The sequence below is a fragment of the Schistocerca piceifrons genome, chromosome 1 (assembly GCF_021461385.2).
Source record: "Schistocerca piceifrons isolate TAMUIC-IGC-003096 chromosome 1, iqSchPice1.1, whole genome shotgun sequence".
Lineage (NCBI taxonomy): Eukaryota > Metazoa > Arthropoda > Insecta > Orthoptera > Acrididae > Schistocerca > Schistocerca piceifrons.
In genome coordinates, this window is record NC_060138.1 from 905,646,668 (window position 1) to 905,670,607 (window position 23,940).

The window sequence follows — 23,940 nt, forward strand, 5'->3', positions numbered from 1 at the left end:
ATCCTGCTGAGTAACGACCGAAAAGATTGAAATCTCGTTGTGCAAGATCTGAACTTCACGATCGGCATCACCCACATCGTTCCTACTTTGATTAACGTTTCGGCACCATTTCATTACGGCTGGACGCAGTGTTGCATGTGGTTCATGTCACACCAAAACGTGACGATGAAGCTGTGTACGTTTTGACGGCAAGAGCCGCTCTTCCGCACACTTCAGCTTTGGAGCTGACGCTCTGCTTTACTCCCACACTGCGACGCAGTTATCTGGACCGTAGCAGAACTGTCTGCAGTAAACTCGGAACATGAACATTACGCATCTCGGTTGATAAAACAGTGGAATGGGTCAATTATGCGGTCAAATGACTATCCCCACTGTGTACTTTCACATGTCATAAACTTCGTTTCAGTATACTGAACGGTTCGCGATATAAAAGGGATGCAAGTTTTAGGTTACTCTGTGTAACCGTTTCCATGCGCATCATTAACATACAGTGAGCTGATAGGAGTTATGGGGAAGCAATATATACGTATCCAGTTGTCGGCAGTATGGCGTACACATGATACAAGAGGGCAGTGCATTGGCAGGGCTGTCATTTGTACTCAGGTGATTCATGTGAAAAGATTTCAGGCGTGATTTTGGCCGCACGACGGAAATTAAGACTGTACGCGGAACAGTCAGGGGCTAGACACATGGGGCATTCCATACCGGAAATCGTTAGGGAACTCAGTCTTCTGAGATTCGCAATGTCAAGAGTGTGCCGAGAATACCAGACTTCAGGCACTCTAACCACGGACAACGCAGTGGCGGGCGCCCTTTGCTTAACGACCGAGAGCTGCGGCGTTCGCGAAGAACTGTCAGTGCTAACAGACAAGCAACACTCACGGTAAACCACAAAAATCAATGTGGAGCTTGCGACGAACATATCTGTTAAGGCAGTGCGGCGGGATTTGGCTTCAGTGGACTACAGAAGCGAACGACCGACGCGAGTGCGTTAGCTGACATCGTGACATCGCGACACCGCGACATCGCGACATCGCCTTCAGCGCCTTGCCTAGACTCGTGACCATATAGGTCGGACACTAGACCACTGGAAAACTGCGGTCTGGTGAGGAGAGTCCTGATTTCAGTTGGTAAGAGCTGATGGTAGGGTTCGTGTGTGGCGCAGCCCCTACGAAGCCAAGGGTCCAAGTTGTCGACAAGGCACTATGCAGACTTCATAATGGTGTGGGTTGTGTTTACGTGGAATGGACCAGGTCCTCTGGTACAAATGAACGGATCATTGGCTGGAAATGGTTATGCCCGGCTACTTGGAGACCCTTTAGAGCCATTTAAGGGCTTCATGTTTTATAAGTGACGATGGAATTTTTATGGATGACAATATATGTCGTCAGGCCACAACTGTTCGCGATTGGTTTGAAGACTATTTTGGTGAATTCGAACTAATGAACTGGCCACCCAGATTGCCTAACGTGAATCCCACCAAACATTTATTGGGAGTAATAGAGATGTCAGTTTGTGCACAAATATCCTGAACTGGCTACATTTCTGCAGTTATGAACGGCTGTAGAGGAAACGTGGCTCAGTACTTTTGTAGGGGCCTTTCAACAACTTGAGTTACTGCCACGTCGAATTGCTGCTGTACGCCGAGCGAAAGGAGGTCCGACCGATGTTAGAAGGGATCCCGTGACTTTTGTTACCTCAGTGTTGTAAGATTAGAATTTAATACGCCGTTTTATCGTTGACAACTAATGTTTTCGAAGTCATTGATCTTTTTTGGAGTAAAAGCAAAACTTTTTGGGCCCACCTGTAAGCGTGTTTATTTGTAAAACTGGAAATTTGTGGTAAGTTCTACGGGACCAAACTGCGGAGGTCATAGGTTCCTAGGCTTAAACACTACTTAATGTAACTTGAACTTACACTACGGACAAAACACACACACACACACACACACACACACACACACACACACACACACACACACTATCAAGGGAGGACTGGAACCTTGCGCCGGAGAAACCGCGCGAACCGTGGCAAAGCACGTAAGGCCGAACGGCTACCCCGCGCGGAATTTATTTGTAATAGACACTGTAACTACACATCGTTCCCAGTACAGGGGGCTCGTCTAGGAAAAGAAATCAGAGGTGATAGTTTTAAGATTTTAGGTTCTATTATGGTCCAGTGTGTCACCTGGTGTGTGTTCCTCATTATTTATGTTCACGGCGCGTATGGCAAGTGAATAGGAGCAGGTGAACGGTAGGCCGGAGCGCCGCTGTGTAATCGTTTCCGTTTCATCGAGGAAGAAGCAGATTTCGCAGAGCGGCTGGCAGTTCACTGACCGGCGGCAGCGGACTGAGGCGGAAGCCGTGCATTATGCGGAGCGGCAGCGGATGCCGCTGGCCTAGCCCAGCAGCACGTGGGAGGGAGTGAGAGGGGGAGAGAGAAACAGAGCCGAGCTCAGCTAGGCTGGGCGTCGACCCTGGGCCGTCAGCCAGCAGAGGCATTGCTCTACCGTGACGTGCCTCAGACTGACAGGTGAGCCGCTTCTTCTGTATGCCTGTGGTCAGTGAGATGACGAGGTATCGACTGACGATGGGAGGTCTTATAGTATCATACATATACACTATCTCATCAAAAGTATACGGACACCCCCTGTATAATTGACCTCTGGATATCACGAGAGTATAAAAGGGTTAGACACTGGACTCGCATTCGGGAGGACGACGGTTCAATCCTGCGTTCGGCCATCCTGATTTAGGTTTTCCGTGATGTCCCCAAATCGCTTCAGGCAAATGCCGGGATGGTTCCTTTCAAAGGGCACTGCCGACTTCCTTCCCCGTCCTTTCCTAATCCGATGAGACCGATGACCTCGCTGTCTGGTCTCCTTCCCCAAAACAATCCTAACCCAGTATGAAAGGTACCAGGGAGTATTTGCTTTATCAGTAGGGGTGCAGTAAGAACACAAAGCATCGGTTAGGAGAGCTCACGGACTTCGAGCTTGGACTAGTTTTTGGCTGTCTCTTGAGCAACAAACCAATCAGGTAATTTTAAACCCTTCTAAAGCTGCCCAACGCAACGTTGGTGATACGACTGTGAAATGGAAACGTGAAGAAACAGCCACAGTTAAACGAAGACAAAGCATACCTCATGTGACGACAGACTCGGACCGACGAAGCTTACGGAGTGTGTTTGTAAAAAATCGTATGAAATCGTTGAAAGGAATCACTTGATAGTTCCAAAATGCTCACATCAGTCCAGCTAGCACAACAGTGCTTAGAATGTTAAACTGAATGGGGTACAATCGTCCCACTACAGTTGCAGGTTCGAATCCTGCCTCGGGCATGGATGTGTGCCATGTCCTTGGGTTAGTTAGGTTTAAGTAGTTCTAAGTTCTAGGGGACTGATGACCTCAGATGTTAAGTCCCATAGTGCTCAGAGCCATTTGGTACAATCGTCGAGGTGTTCCTCATAAGCCCCATATTTCTGTTGTCAGTGCTAACTGACGCTTCGGATGGTGCGAAGAGTGAAGCAACTGGACAGAGGCTGACTTAAAGCAAATGATTTGGAATGATCAGTCATGCTATACCTCGTGGCAATGCGATGCCTCTAGACAGTGGATGGCTTGAAAGAAATGATCTGGAATGATAAGTCACGTTACATCTTGTAGCAATTCGATGGGAGAGTTTGATTTTGGCAAATGTTCAGAGAACTTGTGTAGTACCAACAGTGAAGTACAGAGGAGCTGGTGGTACGCTGTGTGGGTGTTTTCCGTGGTTAGGATGTGGTCCCCTACTGCCCCTAAGAAAACAGTAAATGTAGAAGGATGTGAACACGTGTTACAGCAGCGTACTCACAACAGACCAACAGCTCGGAGACGATGATTGTATCAAGATCACAATGCACCCTGTCATAAACCAGAAGCTCTGATGCGATAGTTGGACAATAATATTCCTGAACTGGACTGGCCTGTCAGCAGTCCTGACGTGAACCAGATGGAACACCTCTGGGAAGCATTAGAACGTCGAATTCGCTCCATATCGTAGCGTCTCTGGTTTCGGCTCTTGAGGAAGAATGTGCTATAATTCCTGTACAGACATTGACATCTCTACATCTACATGGATACTCTCCAAATCACATTAAAGTGCCTGGCAGAGAGTTCATCGAACCACCTTCAAATTCTCTATTATTCCAATCAGGTATAGCGCGCGGAAACAATGAACACAAGTATCTTTCCGTACAAGCTCTGATTTCCCTTATTTTATCTTTGTGATCGTTCCTCCCTATGTAGGTCGGTGTCGACAAAATATTTTCGCATTCGGAGGAGAAAGTTGGCGATTGGAGTTTCGTGAGGAGATTCCGTCGCAACGAAAAACGCCTTTCTTTTAATGATGTACAGCCCAATTCCTGTATGATTTTGTGACACTCCCTCCCATATTTCGCAATAATACAAAAAGTGCTGCCTTTCTCTGAACTTTTCCGATGTACTCCATCAGACCTATCTGGCATGGATCCCACACCGCGCAGCGTATTCTAAAAGAGGACGGACAAGCGTAGTGTAAGCAGTCACCTTAGTGGGTCTGTTACATTTTCTAAGTGTCCTGCCATTAAAACGCAGTCTTTGGTTAGCCTTCCCCAGAACATTTTCTATGTGTTTATTCCAATTTAAGTTGCTCATAATTGTAATACCTAGGTATTTCGTTGAATTTACGACTTTTAGATTAGACTGATTTATCATGTAATCGAAGTTCAACGGATTCCTTTTAGCGCTCATGTGGAAGACCTCACACTTTTCGTTATTTAGGGTCAGCTGCCACTTTTCGCACCATTCCGATACCTTTTCTAAATCGTTTTGCAGTTTTTTTTTGGTCTTCTGATGACTTTATTAGTCAATAAATGACAACGTCATCTGCAAAGAACAGAAGACGGCTGCTCAGATTGTCTCAAAAATTGAAAGTATTCTCATGTTCAAGCTGTCATAATGGCGAATGGTGGACAGATCCCATATTAATTTCCACTAATGGGTAGTCAGATACGTTTGATCAGTGTATTTCGGCTAGAGCGTTCGGCTAGTCGAGTAAGCGAAACTCAACAGCGTTCAACGCTCTGAATTTAGGACGGGACAGGCTGAGTGAAACACACTGGGTAGACATCGCGATTGTTACATAAATTTCCATGCTTCCTTAGCTCTTGTTGATGATAAAATAATCTAAGACGATAGGCCACGCCACATTACTCTTCACACTACTTCTTTGCTGTTGCGATCTTCATGATTCCGCTGGTGTCCCTGGATGGCTGAAACGGTCGAAAATCAGTGTTGCATTCACTTACAACATGCTGTTATCCCGTGCCGTTTCGCTAAAGTGTAGTCACTAGGTAACAAATCTTCAAGCTGCAGGTAGTAGGTCATCGTCATTGACTAAATACTGAAAGCAGATACCTAAAGAGCAGGTAATCCAAAATATTACTGTTTTTGTGCCGCCTCGGTTGTTTCCGGCAGCTGCTTCTGCTACTCAATTCCTTTAGCTGAGTGTTACTTCAATAATAGGAGGTAACCACTAAGATGGAAACCTGTAGCCATCATCACCATTCAAATTGTTCACATTCATCAGTGTCTAGAGTGCTTCACGGACTTTGCTTCTATAAATATTACTTTCTCGGGTTTCTTCACCAGTCTCTCTTTCGAGAAGGCAATCTCTCTTCTATGACCTTGTTGGGCAGTTCTTTACTGCCTCTTAGTTGTGCAGACTAAATCCTTTTCCATCATTCTTGCACTTCTTGTTTGTTGTCTTCTATTTTGCTCTATCTTTTCTGTGTGTCATCAGCGTCTGTGAGCGGTATACGTTTTGATCTGCCTGTCTATGACAGTGTTACTGTCGGAACAGATCTGGCCACCGGATGGTACCCCATATGTGTGGCTTATTTCCTAAGTTAGAGACCAGCATATTTAATGACTGCTGCGCCTTTCCCTAAAACAGCCGTGCAATCTGTTTGATTCTGTCCCTTGCCATTGGTATTCCAGTTAGCTCAAACACCTCCTGCGTCAGCACATCGCACGGGAGGTGCATTGGCAGCTTTAGCTCTGTCTTGGAGGCTCTGTAGGCGTCGGATTGGGCAGCAGGCTGCATTTACTCACTCTACGGCCGCGTATTCTATCACTGGGCGAATCAACGCCAGATACAGCGTGATTCCGCAGCGAGGGTGGTTTCGGATTTAATACGGATTACAGCGCCTGCAGTCTGTCAAGCCTTTGGTTCCTAGCTTTTCTATGTGCGCTTAAACATGCATTTTTTGCAGTACGAGACGATGGGATGGGGCTTCCCATCACCTGCACCGACTGAAGGTCATCAAGCATTCTTCTTCTCCTCGTTATGATATTCCGACTTTTTGTAGCGTTATATTTAAGACGCCACTTAGCTGCGCATCCTATGCGATCTGTAGACGTCGGTGCATGTCTTTCGCATTAAGACACCTCGTGCAGATAGCCGTGTCGTCTGCATGTAATGCTAGTGCGACCCTGTTCACCTTCGGCGTGTTGGTTGTGAAGAGGGAGTTCAGCAGGGAGCCGAGAATGGACCCCTACGGCACTGCTGCCAGTATTTGCCTAGCTTTCGATGTACCATCCCCGGCACGTACATGGCAGCTTCTATCTCGAAGGTACGACGCGATGAGCTTCACATGTGGCGTCGGTATCTCCATTACAAACAGTTCGTAGAGCAGGCCTTCATGCGACACGCAGAGGCCCTGAAGACGTCGAGAAGCACTGCCCCTGAGTACTCCCGACTCTCCAAGACACCAATCGCATCCTCCAAAAAGCGTAGGAGTTGATGTTGTGTACTGTGTCCGCGCCGGAAGCCAAATTGTTCAGGCGTGATTAGGTCCCCTGTGTCTACATGTTGCAGCAGTCTATTTACAGTCTCTTGAAGACTAGTAGAGATGGGTAGGAGGAGACAAATTGGCCTACAAGTTCCGAAGGACTAAATTGAGGAGCAAATCTCAAAGGTGATGCAACGTGTCAGTACATGTAATTACAACATAAAAGTAATAACATATAAAAATGTTTTGAACCCGAGAAAAGTCAGTCCATCAGTTTAAGAAGAGGCAATCAACAATAATCAGCTTAATTTTTCAAGGAACTCCTCGACAGGAGTGACCAATGAGGAAACTCTTCAGTTTCCATTTGAAAACGCGTGGATTACTGCTAAGATTTTTGAATTCGAGTCGTAGCTTGTTGAAAATGGGTGCAGCAGTATACTGCTCACCTTTCTGCATAAGAGTAAAAAGAAGTCCGACCCAAATGTAGGTTTGATTTCTGCCGAGTATTAAGAGTGAAAGCTGCTTATTCTTGGGAATGAGCTAATACTGTTAACAAGAAAAATGACAATATTAAGTCTTTGAACTAGATTCTGAATGTGGGCTTTCTACGACAGCTTACTATCCGAACACCTAGAACTTTGAACTGTTCAGTTTCACTAATCATATGCCAATTCTGTGAAATTAAAACGTCAGGTTTTGTTGATTTGTGTGTTAGAGACCGTAAAAACTGAGTTACTGTGATTTAGCGTTAGTTCATTTTCAACAAGCCATGAACTTAGGTCATGTACTCCACTAATTGAAACCGAGCCAATGTTGCACGCAACATCCTTTACTACCAAGCTATTGTCATCAGCAAACAGTAATACTTCAGATTTACCCGCAATACTAGAGGGTATATCATTTCTATAAATAAGGAACAGGAGTGGCCCTAACACTGATCCCTTGGGGCACCGCTCACTTGACTGTACCCTACTCACACCCCACATCACAGCCATTATCAACATTGTGAATAATGACCTTATGCTGCCCGTTGTGAAAGTAAGAGGTGAACCAGTTGCGAGCTACTTTCTGTATTCCATAGTGGTCCAAGTTCTGGAGCAGTATTTTGTGATCAACACAATAGAATGCCTTAGTTAAGAAACATGCCAAGCGTTCGAAACCCATTCAGTACCTTGCAGAGAAAAGGGAATACAGTATTTTCAGTTGTTAAACGACTTCTAAAGCCTGACTACATTTGATAGCAAATTGTGTGATATAAAATGATCAATTATCCTTACACAGCCTTTTCTATAACTTTTGCAAACACTGATAGCATAGAAATAGGTCTAAAATTATCTAAATTATTCCTTTCTCCCTTTTTATAAAGCGCCTTTACTACTGAGTACTTTAGTCGTTCAGAAAACCGAACATTCCTAAAGGCGAAATAACAAATATGACTAAATACAGGGTTAAAATGTGCAGCACAGTACTTTAATATTCTACTAACACTCCATCATAACCATGAAGAAGCCCTTAGTCTTCAGTGATTCAATTATTTACTCAATCTCCCTCTTGTCTGTATGACAGAGGAGTATTTCAGACATCAATCTCGGAAAGGCATTTGCCAAGAAAGCCAGGATTTCCTGTAGAAATAAATTTTTATTTAATTCAACAGCAATGCTCAGAAAATGATTGTTAAATACTGTACATGCATCTGATTAATCAGTAACAGAAATATTTTTACTGCGAACTGACTTTATATCGTCGACCTTGTGCTGCTGATCACACACTTCCTTCACAACTGACCATATGGTTCTAATTTTATCCTGTGAATTTGCTATTCTATTTGCGTACCACATACTCTTTGACTTCCTAATAACATTTTTAATCACCTTACAATACTGTTTGTAATGGGTTACTGTAGCTTGGTTGTGACTACTTCTAACATTTTGATAAAATTCCTGCTTTGTTCTACATAATATCCTTATCCCACTAGTCAGCCACCCGGACTGCCTATTATTGCCTATTACCCCGTTTAGAACATTCTAATAGAAAGCTCCATCCGAAGGCGAGAACGACGGTGCTGCTCAGCAGTCTGACGGAGAAAGGCATCAAGGTTGACACGCAGTAAAATGAGGACGTAGACTGGAGACTTCAGGTTTTCGTTGATGCGTTACCAGCGTTCGAGGTGTAAAGTTGATCTCGGGATATGAAACTGGCCTGGGTCTAGTCTGCTGTGAGCAAAGTGGTCTAAATTCAGCACTGTTCACGTGAGTAGCCAAACCGTTCGATTCTTGGTTGTCTAGTGTACCACGGATAAGGTAATAGCGAGGCCTACTCCAATTGCGAGTTTATGGGTTGACTGTTTCAGGCCTGTATGACAGATCGTACAGGGCTGAGTGAACTAAGGTGTTGATTTAAGGATGCAATTATGTTTAAAATGTGATAAACGGAAAAAGAAAAAAACTGAAGCAAAAACTGGACACTTCCTAAAATATAAAACGGTGTGTGATTAACAATACTTTCCTCTCGAAAACCACATTGTGCAGTTATAATATAGCTTAATTTAAAATGTACCACATGCTTTACTGAATGCCGATTTTTTAATTCATTTTTTAAAAATCATTTGAGGCTGGCGTTTTTTTGTGTTGGACTAGCAAGCGTTCTGAATATTGTCAGAGAGGGAACTTCTGTTACGTGGTACTACTCTCAGAAGTGAAGTGCGAAGACGTCGATGATTTAAGGAACATAACGGATGACTATACAGTATTTGAAATTTTCCTAACTCCTTAGGAAGTGTAGAAGGAAAAACGCATTCAAATTACTTGCCTGTTCCTTCTGGTTACGTATTCTGACTGCAAATAAAATATTCTATTGTGCTGCGAGGACTGGTTGATGCTAAATATAAGTTTACAAACGTTAACTTAGATGGTTATGGAAAAGAAAGCAGTGGTGCGGCATTTAAGTCTTCATGTTTGTTCCTGCATTTGTCTGATAAAAGAATTAAATACCTGATAGCTTAACTTTGCCAAAATGTGATAAAGCTGTTCATTTCCTATTCTAAGGCATCAACCTTATGCAAATGTACCATTTGTTAAAACATTACGTAGGGCCTCGATTATATGCTGGCAGTGAAAACTTGTCCATTAGGTTATCACGAGCACGAAGAAATTTTGGTACAATGCATTCTAAACGGTGAACATTACTCCCAGATAAGTACGCTGTAGAGATGGCCGACGATGTTTCAACAGCATTTACTTTTGTGCGTAATTAAATAGTCAGAAGCTATTGAACATTACTTTGCCGGGAAACATCTTCACAAACAATGAATATATCACTGAAGCATCCTTCCGCTGGAATACCAAACCAAACACTCGCACATATTCGTAATCTCTTCGAAACTCATCTTTCTTGCAATCCACTGTTACGTATTCCAATTATTATTACTATGAAAGACTTTTCAAATGTGTGTTTTAAGTTTACCTATCACTTAATTCCAAAAATTGTTCAAAACTTATCTAATGGCGGTTTTCATCTTTCGACGGCCTGGCAAGTGTTTTACCAATAAAACGTCTGCCATACACACACGATAGCACAGAACAAAACTCGAGCAGGGTTATTTGATGCATTTATCATTCAGCGTTTGCTGTAAGCGGGGGAGCGTGCGATGCTCCAATATAAGCACTGCTATGGAAATGCTGCTTACTTTTCACAGCCACTCCAGTATCATCGGTGGGCCGGTTCGAGACAGCTTTTCCCCTTAAGCGTCATACCATTCGGCGTCCCCTCCCATCTCCATCGCAGCTGCTTTCCTTAGACATCAGGTTACCGTTTCTTGTGGTCTTGGTAATAACTTTAAAAATAAGTCTGAACATAGTGATCATCCAAATGAATTTTTTAAAATAAGTACTACATAGATATTCTTTCCCAACAGAAATAAATTCATAAATCTTATTCCAGGGCTAAGTACTAAGGGAAGACGTAATTCATTATGATTTCCTGAGATTTTAAAAAACGTTTTAGTGAAAAAATTTTAATATGTACAGGGTGGATCAACGTTAATATGAAAACTGGCTCTGTAAAAGTACACGTGACAGAAGAGATTAGGTTCCAGTAAACGTCGATCCACAAACAGGTTGCGAGACAATCTTGAATGTGTACTTACGAGCCAGTACTGACTTCAACATGAAATATTGTCCTAGATAGTACAAATATGTTAGAAATATAAACTTTACGATTAACTCCCCATATAACAGGACTTCAGTTTCACCCTTAACCTACTTTACCTTGCGCAGTGCTGGGGATACATGCGTAATGGGACATAGGGACGTGTTGCTGCTGATGTAATACGACGTCTGACGCGCCATTTACGTTCCGAGATGATAGGTCGCTGCGAGGTTATTTGAAAGAATTCGCAACTCACAAAATTCATAGCTCTAAAATACCACACTCCAGACGTAACACTTAGTAAACCTTCTTCGCCGCATCATTGGAATTATTCTACGCGTTAGCAGTAACTGGTTCACCTTCTCAAATGTCTTACATAGGGTTGAAAGGAGACATCTCAGTGTGAAGTCAGGATAGTTGTTGGGAACATGTCAAGCGTCAGGGATGCTAGTACAACATTATTAGAGTTCAGTCATTCATTCAGATTGTTTACAAGTCATTCCTTTCGCACAAGCGCCGGCTATTGCTCATTCATTCGCGTCCCAAAACACGACGTTGTCGAACATAAAGTGGTGTACACATGCGGAAGCAGGCAAACAAATGAAGCAGACGTACAATTTTGGATAAAGATCACGAAGGGGAGATAGTTTAGTACTGACTACGGAAGCACCTGTGGTCTAAGAGACTGCGTCCTGCAGATTTATCTCCAAATTTTAATTTCTGTCGTGAATTACATGATTTGGTCGGCTCCTTAGGCCTGAAAGACGTCTGAATATTTAAATACCCGACGTTAGTTAAATTTACCCACTTTACTGCGACTTCTAGTAGCGGATTAGATAGGTTTTACTTATAAGACTGCCTGAGTGATAGTGTTCTTATTGTTGAAGTTATCCCTGCTTCTTTTACGGTTCACAGCGCTGTTGCTTCAACTTTCAGGTTTGTACGGCAACCAGTCCAATTGTTTCGACTATGTGGATGTTAGGCATCTTTTGCTTAGCTGACGCCTCTCTCGGTGATGTGATGCGAACCGTATGGGAACGTACTCTGCGGTCGACGGGGAAGTTCTCTTCCTTGACTGGTGCACCCAACTGACGAAACCGAGGCTCAGGCAATCCCTGATACTTTCTTGTGCAGCCAATGCGCGAGACTTTCGAAGGACTTAAGAATTCTACTATTCCATCCTGTGCGAACTTTATGATGCTGCGCATACGCCCCTCTGCGAATTGTAGAAGTTAGGCTTGTAAAGGGAAAATTGTTGACTTGAAAGAGGATACAAATGGAAGATTTGAAACTGCGAACCAAGCCGCGTCCGTTGGTGACGGAAGAAATGACTTCCCTTATATCATTTACTTCGGTATCAGACCCGTAGCCGACGAGTTTGTATTCATTCTCACGGCAAATGATGAACGTGTCTTAATGGCGCAAGCTGATATAGTGAGTGTCTTACATCAATACTATGTACACATCTAAGACGTCGATGCGTTCATTGATACCTTTCACGACCCATTAATCAGCTCCTTGGATGCGACAACTGTATCTGAACATAATGAAACGCCTTCAGCTGCCTTTCAGCCTGAGGAAGTTTTTAAACTTCGTCGTATCACCAACTCAGACGTCTCCAGGTCTTGATAGGCCTCCCAAGGAATTTTACGTGCGGTTTTTGCCGCTGTTAGGTGCTATCTTTACACTTCTTTCGAATGAACTGTTACCGTGGAGAGTAGTGGTGACCTCGTTCAAAATGGGGAAAATTGTTTTAACCCGTAAACGCCCTGGACCGGATGCTCCTGATAGCTTTCGCCCAACTACTTCGTTAGACTTTCCACATAAGGATGTGTCGAGGGCAGTTAATTGTAGAATGTCGGCTCTGATGGAGAGGATTGTTGCAAAACATCAAACCACCGTACCTGCTCGTACCATTCTTACCCTTATAGTCCAGTGTCGTGACTTGGTTGCGTTCTCTGCTGTAACGCCCTTCCATTTCTAGACTTTGATAAGGCACTTGACCATGTTAATCACGACTTTTTGCTTCGGATTCTGAAGAAACTTGGCTTTACTGTTGACACACGGCGTATGCACTCAAGTCCGTTTACGGGTATTACAGCTTCGGTGGTTGTTAATGGCCAACTGACGCTCCCGATAAATATCAGTCGAGCAGTGCCTCAAGGAAGCCCGCTGTCAATGACTTTGTGTTGCCTCGGGGGCCCTTACTTCGGATGTTGGCATCCCAGTTGAAAGTCTGGACACTTTCCGGAGAGACGATAGCTGTTCGTGCGTACGTGGATGACGTGATGGTTCTACTCCGCAAGCCTGCCGGGATACCTCGACTGAAGGCTGTAATTGATGATTTTTGTCGGAGTTCTGGTGCACTACTTAATGGAGGTAAAAGCAGGCTTCTTACTTTTCGAGGTTTTGATGACACTGTTGTTCCATGGTCTCCTGCAGTGGATCGGCATACGTCTCTCGGTATCATCATTGATCGTTGACCACTCAAAATGGCGACACTCAACTAGAAGTCTGTTACGGATGAAATTTAGGGAGCGATACTAACATATGAAAGGCTTCCTCTTATATTGTTTCATAAACTCCTAGTACTGGTTACACATGTCATATGATAAGCTTGTCATGGAGCCCAAGTTTTTCCGCTTCTCTCGATGATGGCAGAGAAACTAAAACAGTTGTCCGGTCGTTCCTTATGGAAATGACATCTTTCGCTTACGGTATGAGTTAGTGTTGAAGCCTCGTTGCTTTGGGAAGTTGAGCCTGAATGATGTACGAAGGAAGACGCAGATGCTATATGTGCGACGCACTGGTCTGACGATAGCTTAAGAAACGCGCACATTCACGTCCCGTTCATTTCTGTGTGTCCGTCCTGCTACTTTTGACCCTCTATTGATGTTGGTCGCATAAATTAAAAGTTAAAATACATTCGTAACCTCAATCTTGAGGTGAGCTATTTAGGGGCTGACATTTTATGGTGACCCGTTCTCGCCATGAAATTATGAAATTCCAAAGACTCGTTGGGAAGCAGTCCCTTGCACGAATCTCGTTCAGAGGATCGCCACAAACAACCAGTTTGGTCTAACATCAGTCCTCTGATCTTGCCTACGCGCCTAGCGTCCTCATGCTATAAAAACTTCATACGAGAGAACGAGCGACTTTTCCGTATTCATGCAATCATTGCACGTCTACAAATACAGTACAACATGGTTTTACTTGTGTATGCCATTTGGCAAACTGATCTTGGCTTTATTTTTCTTGTTTGCTGCACATTGCCTTATATTAGTTGTAATGTTGCATTGGCTTTGCTAATTTAGATATACTGCTGCTTGCTTTGCCAATTTGCATTTTTTTGTCATTGCTGTTCGTGTTAATTGTTTTGTACTGCTGCATTGCCTCGTCCCTTTGTTTATATATCTAAGCTCAGTAGATTTAAGTTAGCTTAAGAGGGGGTAGACTATATAATAAACTAACTATGAAGAATAGGGAAAGAATGTATTGAGAACTTTATGAAAAATAATTGGGCAAAAATGAGTATTGTACAATGAGAAAAATTTATTTAGAAAGAGGATATGAACAAAACAGTAGGGTTTAGGGACAACAGGTATAGATAGGACTTTTGAGAATAATGATGAATGAAGGGAGATCTCCAAGAAGTAAAGCAAGTTTTGTTTGCAAAATACTGCAGTAAAACAAACCCTGTCCTTACCTTTTGTGTTATTCCGCTAGGTGTTTGTGTACCCTAGTGTATTTGTGTTCATGTCTTTGTGTGTTTAGCTGATACGAGTTATGTTGTAGAATTTTTCTAATAATATTATTTTCTTTGTAAAGATGTTTAGACATATTTATTCTCTTCTGTTTTAATGCTCATGCGTGAAATTAATGTTTCGAAAACTATTCTCATTATTTTATATATTTACTTATGTCATAATTCCTGTAACACTGATGTATCTGTTTATTACTATTCTTTTGTAAAGCCTGTATTACTAAAAATGTTATCTGTATTGTTATGTTCTTTAATGATGTATTTTGTACCTTTGTAATTGTATTCTTATGTTGTAAATTTGTAATTGTATAGACACCAGTTCTTCAAATTAAGTTTCATTTCACTGCACACGTTTTTGTTGGTCGTAGTACACGCACAATACGCGAGAAAAAAAAGGAAGACTGTTAGCATTTGCACGTGTGTTAATTCAGCAAGGGACTGGTTAAAAGCATTGCTGGTTGTAACGACAATTTCAAAAACTTTGTGAGTGCGCAAGTGGTGGTTTATGGACTTTCTATATTCGATGGTTGTTGTGCACCTGCACAGTTGCAACAGATGGCTGCTGGCCATCTCTACAAGGACTACAATGGGTCTGCATCTTTGATGGTCCACCAATACCATTATTTCTACAAGGACTACAGTGGGTCCGCACCTTCGATGGGCCACCAGTACCGTAATCTCTAACATGACTACAGTGGTCTGCTCTGTGATGACCTACCTATAAATATTCTTCAAAACTTCTACTGACTCTGCTGTGGGTTTGCTCTGTTGTGGCCCACTACCTGTCTGCATGTCAAGAGTCAGCACTGTCTTTCCGTTGGAAGGACAACACTACTTCTTCGAGACTGCATGGAAATCCACTACTTCCGTGTGCATTTTCTTTTACTGCTCAGACTTTGAGAGAGAAAAAACACTGCAATTTTACTGTGATGATCAGGACTGTCTTTATGGACTGTGAGAAAATTTTAGCTTTTTACGAACAGTGTATCAATAAGTGTGTGCATTTGATTTATTTGTTGCTGTAATTTTGAAAAATTTTTCAAATTTGTATTGGCCACTGCCCAAAACAATTTGTAACATTTTTTGTGGGGAGCATGGGGGCTATGGAAGTAGGCTGTTTAGGTTTTTATGTTGGTAAAGCCACGTAGCGCTCTATATAAAAATCACTGACAGTGCTGTGTGTAGTCGGTGGCTGGTTTGCATTGTTGGAATTTGCTATTGTAGTGTTGGCCAGCTGGATGTGAACAAGTGCGTAGCGTTGCGCCGTTGGAGGTGAGCCGCCAGCAGTGGTGGATGTGGGGAGAGAGATGGCGGATTTTTGAGAGCGGATGACGTGGACGTGTGTCCATCAGAGACAGTAAATTTGTAAGACTGGATGTCATGAACTGATATATATATATATATATATATATATATATATATATATATATATATATAATGACTTTTGAACACTATTAAGGTAAATACATTGTCTGTTCTCTCTCAAAATCTTTCATTTGCTAAGTATGTCTATCAGTAGTTAGTGCCTTCAGTAGTTAGAATCTTTTATTTACGGCTTACTGGACATGCTTGAGACTGCCTCGATATTGAGACTTCTTCGTCAATATGTTGAAACTTGTTTTTCGTCGGCAAGGTTTTGGTTAATTTCATTTTCCTGATTACGCTTTCCTTGTTATGTATGTTCCCATCTGTTTTGCTCCAGCTTGCTCTCTCCTAGTTTCCGTTCTCGTTTTGTTTGGTGTTTTGCCTCAGTATCGCTCCAGTTCTGTTGTAATGTGTGGAGATGAAGTACATGTACACATGAGCGTATATAATCCTTGCAGTCAAATTGGAATTTGTCTCTAGACGGAAGGCTTACTTTACCATTTAGAATATAATTTGATTTCGTTGTCTTTTTGCTTTTAGATACTACATAAAAGTACAAAGTAGATAAAAAAATTAATAAAAGATCAAAACTAAACAAAAAATTGTTAGTACCTAGCATGAGAGGTGGATAGTGGTTTGTCGGGTATGTTTTCGGCATGTTTTTTCTTTCCTGCTTTTATTTATTACTGTGTTATCGTAATAAACTTTTTCTCCCATTTGCAGCTTATATTACATCATGATTTGACTATGATCTTCGGAAGTTTCATGATAGTATCAAGTCACTCTGATAATAAAAAAGGATAGCGTCTTCGACTAGTAATTAAAACGTCATTGATCCTGGGTTCTAAGCCCACCACTGCTCAGATTTTGAATAAAAATCATCTCCATTGGCGGCCGAAGATTCTGGCGTAAGAAGTTATGCTTATTCTACCAACGGCCTAGTCAAAGAGGGCAGAAGAGTGGACAGATGTTCAGGCACTCTGTTCCCATTGGGGTGAAGAAACTGCCCCTAAAAGCGGAAGGATCAGCAATGACCTACGTAATGAAGATGCAGAAGGAAGTGGAAATCACTGCATTAAAGACGCATAACGTGTTACCGATAGGACATGTGGCCTATAACTGAAAAAGTGTCATGATGATTCTCTATTGGCAAAAGGTTCCGTACTAGTTCCCTATTCGAATCTCCGGGAGGGAACTGCTAAGGAGGAGACCACCATGAGAAAAATATTGAATAACCAACGAAGTGATAATTTTCCACAAATCAGGGCGTGGAGTGTCAGAAGTTTGAACGGGTAGAGAAGCTACAAAATCAGAGAAGAGAAATGAAAAGGCTCAGTCTAGCGAAACAGAAAGAAGACTAGCATTTCTGGTCAGATAAGTATAGGGCAATGTGAGCAGCAATAGAAAATGGTATAACAGGAGTAGGATTAATTATGAACAGGAAGGTTGGGCAGAAAGTGGGTTACTGTGAACAGTTCAGTGACACGGTTGTTCTCATCAGAATCGACAGAAAATCTGCACCGACAACGGTAGTTCAGCTATACATGCACATGTCGGAAACTGAAGATGAAGAGACGGAGGGAGTATATAAGGATACTGAGCGGGTAATTCATTACATAAAGAGATATGAAAATCTAATAGTCATGGGGGACTGGAATGCTGTTGTAGGGCAAGGAATAGAAGAAAGATTGCGGGAGAATATCGGCTTGCTACTAAAAACGAGAGAGAAGAAAGACTAATTGAGTTCTGCAATAAATTTCAGTTAGCAATAGCGAATTATCTATTCGAGAATCATAACAGGAGGAGCTATACTTCGAAAAGGCCGGAAGATACAGGAAGATTCTAGTTAGATTACATCACGGTCAGGCAGAGATTTAGAAATCAGATACTGGATTATAAGGCGTACCCAGGGGCAGATACAGGCTCATATTATAATTTAGTAAAGATAAGTAGCCTGAAGTTTAAGAGATTAGTCGGGAAGAATCGATATGCAAAGTATGATACGGTAAGGAATGAAAAGAAACGCTTGAAGTTCTCTAAGGCGATAGATACTGCGATGAGTAGCTCAGGACATCTCTAAAAAGAGCAGTCAAAGAGGTTGAAAAAAAAAGCCATACTACAAAGAAGGTAACTGTGAAGAAACCACAGGCAACAAAAGAGATATTTCAGTTGATCAATGAAAGGAGGTACAAAAATATCCAGGGAAGTTCAGGAATACAGAAATAAAAGTCGCTGGAGAAAGAAATAAGTAAGAAATGCAGGGAAGGTAAGACGAAATGGCTGCACGAAAAAGTGAAGAAACCGAAAAAAAATGACTGTCGGAAAGATTGACTCATGGTAGAGTAAAGGCAAAACAACCTTCGTTGAAATTAAGAGCACGGGTGGTAACATTAAGAGTGCAACTGGGACTTCTTAGATGAAGAGGAGGGAGCGGATAGGTGGAAAGAATACATGGAAAACCTCTATAAAGGGGAGGATTTGTCTGATGTGATAGAAGAAACAGGAGTCGATTTAAAACAGATAGAGAATCCAGTATTTGAATGAGAATTTAAGACAACTTTGGAACGCTTAAGATCAAATACGGCAGAAGGGATAGATAACATTCCATCAGAATTTATAAAATCATTGGGTGAGGGGGCAACAAAACAACTTTTCAAGTTGGTGTGCAGAGTGTATGAGCTTGGCAGTATACCAGCTGACTTTCGGAAAAATATCATCCACACAATTCCCAAGATAGCAAGAGCAGACAAGGGCGAGGATTAACATACAATCATCTTAACAGCTCATGCATCCAAATTGCTGAGAAGTATGATGTACAGAAGAACTGAACAGATAACTGAGGGTGTGAAGAAGCACCAGAGGCAGTTCTGACGTTGTGGTTGATAATGGAAGCAAGACTAGAAAAATCAAGACACGTTCATAGGATTTGTCAACCTGGAAAAAGTGTTCGACAATGTCAGATGGTGCAAGATGTTCGAATTTCTGAGGGAAATAGGCATCAGTTAATGGGGGAGACGAGTAATATACATCATGCACAAAAGCCAAGACGAAGTAATGCCAGTGGAAGACCAAGAACAAAACGCTCGGATTAAAAAGGGTGTGAGACAGGTATATACTCTTCTTCCGTTACTGTTCAATATATGCATCGAAGAAGCAATGCTGAGCACAAAAGAAAGGTTCAAGAGTCGAATTAAAGTTCAAGGTGAAACGATTTCAGTAATAAGAGTCGCTGATGACATTGGTATCATCCAAGTGAAGAAAATTACTGAATCTGTTGAATGGAATGAACAGTCTAATGAGTACAGAATCTGCACTGAGAGTAAACTGAAGAAAGACGAAAGTAATCAGAAGTAGCAGAAATGAGGAGAGCGAGAAACTTAACATCAGGATTGACGGTAGCGAAATATATGAAGTTAAGGAATTCTGCTACGTTGGTAGCAAAATAACCAATTACGGACGGATCGAGGAGGACATCGAAAGCAGAATAGCGCGGCAAAAGGGGCATTCCTAGCAAAGAGAAGTCTGCTAGTATCAAATATAAGCCTTAACTTGAGGAAGACATTTTTTGTTAATGTACGTCTGGAGCGCAGCATTGTGGTAGTGAAACATGCACTGTGAGAAAACCGGAGCAGGAAAGAGAAGCATTTGAGATGCGGTGCTACAGACGAATGTTGAAAATTAGATGGACTGATACGGGAAGGAATGAGGTGGTTCTGTGCAGAATCGGAGAGGAAAGAAATATCTGGGAAACACTGACAAGGAGGGACAAGATAATAGAACATCTATTAAGATATCAGGGAATAACTTCCATGGTGTTAGGAGATATAGAGGGTAAAAACTGTAGAGGAAGACAGAGATTGGAATATATCGAGAAGATACTTGAGAGTGTAGGTTGCAAGTGCTACTCCGAGATAAAGAAGTTGGCGCAGGAGAGGAATTCATGGTAGGCAGCATCAAACCAGTCAGAAAACGGCTGACTCAAACAAAAAAAGGTAAGCTTCTTTCTTTGGTCATATCCATAATACTTTGCAAAGAACGGCAGCTCAATTGGCCGAGAGTGATAACACTGCTCACTTTTTCAGAGTCGAAATTTCAGGAAAAAAGTGCGATAATCCTCTTCTTATGCCCCACAAAACGTAACTGTCAGAAAGGAAACCTATAGGAACATCCCATACCAAGGCTGTTGGATTCAGAAAAGAAAACCTAGAAATTCTATAAATTTCGGGAAAATAGTGCTGTATTATTCCAACCTTGAAACTTTATTATATTTTCTCTGTTTAACACCATTTTTTCTGATTTTCTTAAGTGTTATTCTGATTATGTTCAGAAGGCGTCCGATAATGGCAAATATTTTTAAACTGGCTCAATGGTTTCTGAAAATGTTCTTGCATTAGAACTTTTAACTAAGATCTTAAGAGTAAAATGTAAATAGTGCATAACATTATAAAGTAAATACAACATGCTCTTAAAATATTTTTTACTGATGTATTTTCTATTTTTTGTGGGGGGGGGGCGGTTTATTAATAGCAAATCGTTATGCTAGGGTAGAAGGAGAAAGTGTGAAGAACGTTCTGGGACAGTGAAACTTCGGATACAATAGTAGAAACAATAGACGTCAAATTTTAGTAGAATCTGCCAAGAAGCACTATATATTTGACCGTAATAAAATTTCCAGAAAAAAAACAAAAGGATAATTTCAGTGCAAATATCAAAAGAAATTACAGGTGAAAACGACAAAGTATAATCAGACGGTAAAGAAATATTGCAGCTTGTGACGCACCAAAGTCATTTTAGAATTTAAAATCATCCTCGACTAGTTTGATATAGGGTTCAACAGATACAAATCTAGGAAGAACATGTGTACCTTGTGGAACTAAATTAAGCAATAAATCTCAGTATATAAAGGATATCAGGAGATAGATCAGTGCATCCCAACCTGGAGATAATTACTCCCTGATGGATAAAATTCAATTTTATGAATGGTAAAAACAATAGTATTCATTTGTGTTTTGGTTAAAGAAATAATTACCTTATGTTTTTGCTATACCACTATTTTCACATAATTCAGATAGTCCACTTGCGTCTATCACAGCAAAAATGAGACATGTGCATCACATATACTTAAATATCTCATAAAAATTCCTACTCAGAGTTAGTTCCAACAAACGTCTTCAAATTGCCCCACTATTGACTTCGCAGCAATAAACGAAGTAATTGACAGCACAGCAAAACAGTAACTATGTGATGGCTACTACACTGCTGTAGGGCCTACGTATAATAATAATAATTATTATTATTATTATTATTATTGGTGTTGTTGGCAGTGATGATTTCTTTCAGTTCAGATGAAAGTAGTCCAGCAGTCAGCTTATTTACGCTCAGTAGGCCTAAGCGCAGAGCACACGTTTTAATTTGTTGTATAAAGACTGGTTGTTAGAAACAAGCAGTACCAACTATCTCACTGACTTATTAGTTAGTGGTTTAAATGTTTTGATGTTATTTTAAAAATGGATGTGTTCAATGAAAAGAACCAATATTTGATTTGTTCTGATTGCATTCAGGGGTAATGATTTTAGAAAGGTTGGAAACCACTGACAGTTACTAGATACAAAAACAATCTGATCAACTATGAACGTGGTAGGGACTAAGGCTGTTAACCAGAATGAGAGAAATATGTACGCAGTATACCGTATCAGAAATCAAATCATTTTATGCTGACCACAGAGGTCTTGAAGAATAAAATAATCAATGAACGTTTGGCGGAGAATGTATCTTAATTTCGGAGATATTCCGAGTAAAAGTACAAAAAAAGGAAATGAGCGTATTTCATCGTTGGCCGGGAGGCCGCATGCTGGGAAGTTCGGCTGTCAAGTGCGAGTCTTACTCCATTCGACGCCACACTGGGCGACTTGCGCTCCGGTGATGAGGATGAAATGATAACACAACACCCAGTCCACGAGCGGAGAAGATTTCCAACCCGGCCGGGAATCGAACCCAGTTTTTGTATTAACTTGGGCTTCATGAGTCTGAAGCTATATTTGGTATTTCTGTTCTGATTCTTTTTATACTAGATGATGGAAAAGGCATATTAACTGGTTTTGGAATGCAGGAAGTTGTTCCTCCCATTCAGTTTCTTTAATATAGTTATGCTACTTACATATTTGATAGTTTTCAGAAATGACAAAACTGCATTTCAGGTCGAACGTTATAGAGGTTATAGTAAGATTGAGAGTTGCATGAATTGTTTAGTAATATTAAGTAAGTATATTATTGTTGGTAAATATAAAATAAATATTGGTTCAACTTGTCACAAATTAAATTTTTTAATGCGCCAATAAAATTGTGTGAACCACAGAATGGAAAAAGTTCCTTTCTTCCCTAGAGCCAATTTGTTATTAGCAGACGACATAAACTTCTTCTGTATAGTGAATGGGGTGTGGTGTAGAACTGGGAAGAAATATAAAATGAGAAGCTGAAGAAGATATGACGGATAGATATTGACAGCGCACAGCACTTGCGGGACGCTCTTTCGGTTGCGGCACATGACACGGCCATAGAACTATTATGCAACTTCCTGCAAACGTGATGATAGCTAATTCATGAACTGTGATCAGTACACGCCAAAAACCATTAATTAAAGACACTAAGAAACACAAATGATTAAGACCCGACTAGTACCAACAGTATTACCCTCGTGGCCTTGCGGTAGCGTGGCCGAGCGGTCTAAGGCGCTGGTTTAAGGCACCAGTCTCTTCGGAGGCGTGGGTTCGAATCCCACCGCTGCCATAAATTTTTATACCGACCCTTCTGACTTTATGGATGTAGGAATAAGAGGTAAGATTAAAGTTGAGGTTCTAGTCCTCGTCAGTGACAGTGTTGAGTGTTCAATAGGACAACAATGGGAATAACGTCCGCCGCGTTTTCATCGAAGGAACAATACCGGCATTTGCATTAAACTTTTGACCGAGCTCACGGAAATCCTAAGGTTGGGTGATCAGACACTATCTGAAACCCTGTCCTCTCGAAAGCGTGCCTAGTGCAGCACTTCGCTTGGTGTGGATAGGCCTACATCTACAGAGATACATACATTAGCTAGATCAATAGTGCAACGTTAGTGTCAGGCACAGCTAATGAGAAGTACAGTGGAACCTCGCGTAGCGAGCATAATTCGATCCAGAACCTTACTCGTAGTGCGAACACTCGTTAAGTGAAACAGTTTATCCCATATAAATTAATGTAAAATACGATAATGCGTTCCATGCAGGTAAATTACTGAAGTTTCATCTCATTCATGCCATTTTTAAAGAAAATTGTACATACAGTTATGCACTTTATTATTCATGACACACAATTCTTTTTTACTAGGTAGCTTTCTATAGTCATTTATTTCTCCCGAAGCTCCAAAAACACGTCGCGAGAATGAGACACAGCATTTTCGTCAGATAAATTTGTAGCGCACGTAGCTAGTGCTGTATTGGGGTGATGATTTTCAGTGTACGATGCAACCGACTCCCATGCTTTCAGCATTTCTTTTATTGCGCCAGAAGATTGCTGCTTTGTTGTTACCACCTCCTCCTCCTTCTCTGAAGAACTGCTCTCCAGAATTTCCTGCTGTGAAATACACTGCAACTCCATAACCTCTTTGGTGATCATTTCTTGGATGTCATCTTCCACAAGCTCATCAATATCATTGTTATCCACTTCCAGTCCCACGCTTTTAGCCAAAGATACAATCTCATTGACTACAGGCTCCACACGCACTGACTCAAATACATCAGAGTCACATTCGACAACACACTCCGGCTACAGCTTCTTGCAAGCAGATGAGAGAGTTCTCTTTGTAACCCCTTCCCACG

At 41.6% G+C, this 23,940-nt stretch overlaps 1 non-coding gene across 1 annotated transcript; it reads left to right on the forward strand.

Annotated features, from left to right (window-relative positions):
• The first annotated feature begins 22,788 nt into the window (after positions 1 to 22,788).
• Positions 22,789 to 22,870, forward strand: Trnal-aag. The gene has a single exon. It is a non-coding gene; the product is annotated as a tRNA-Leu (tRNA).
• The last annotated feature ends 1,070 nt before the right edge of the window (positions 22,871 to 23,940 follow it).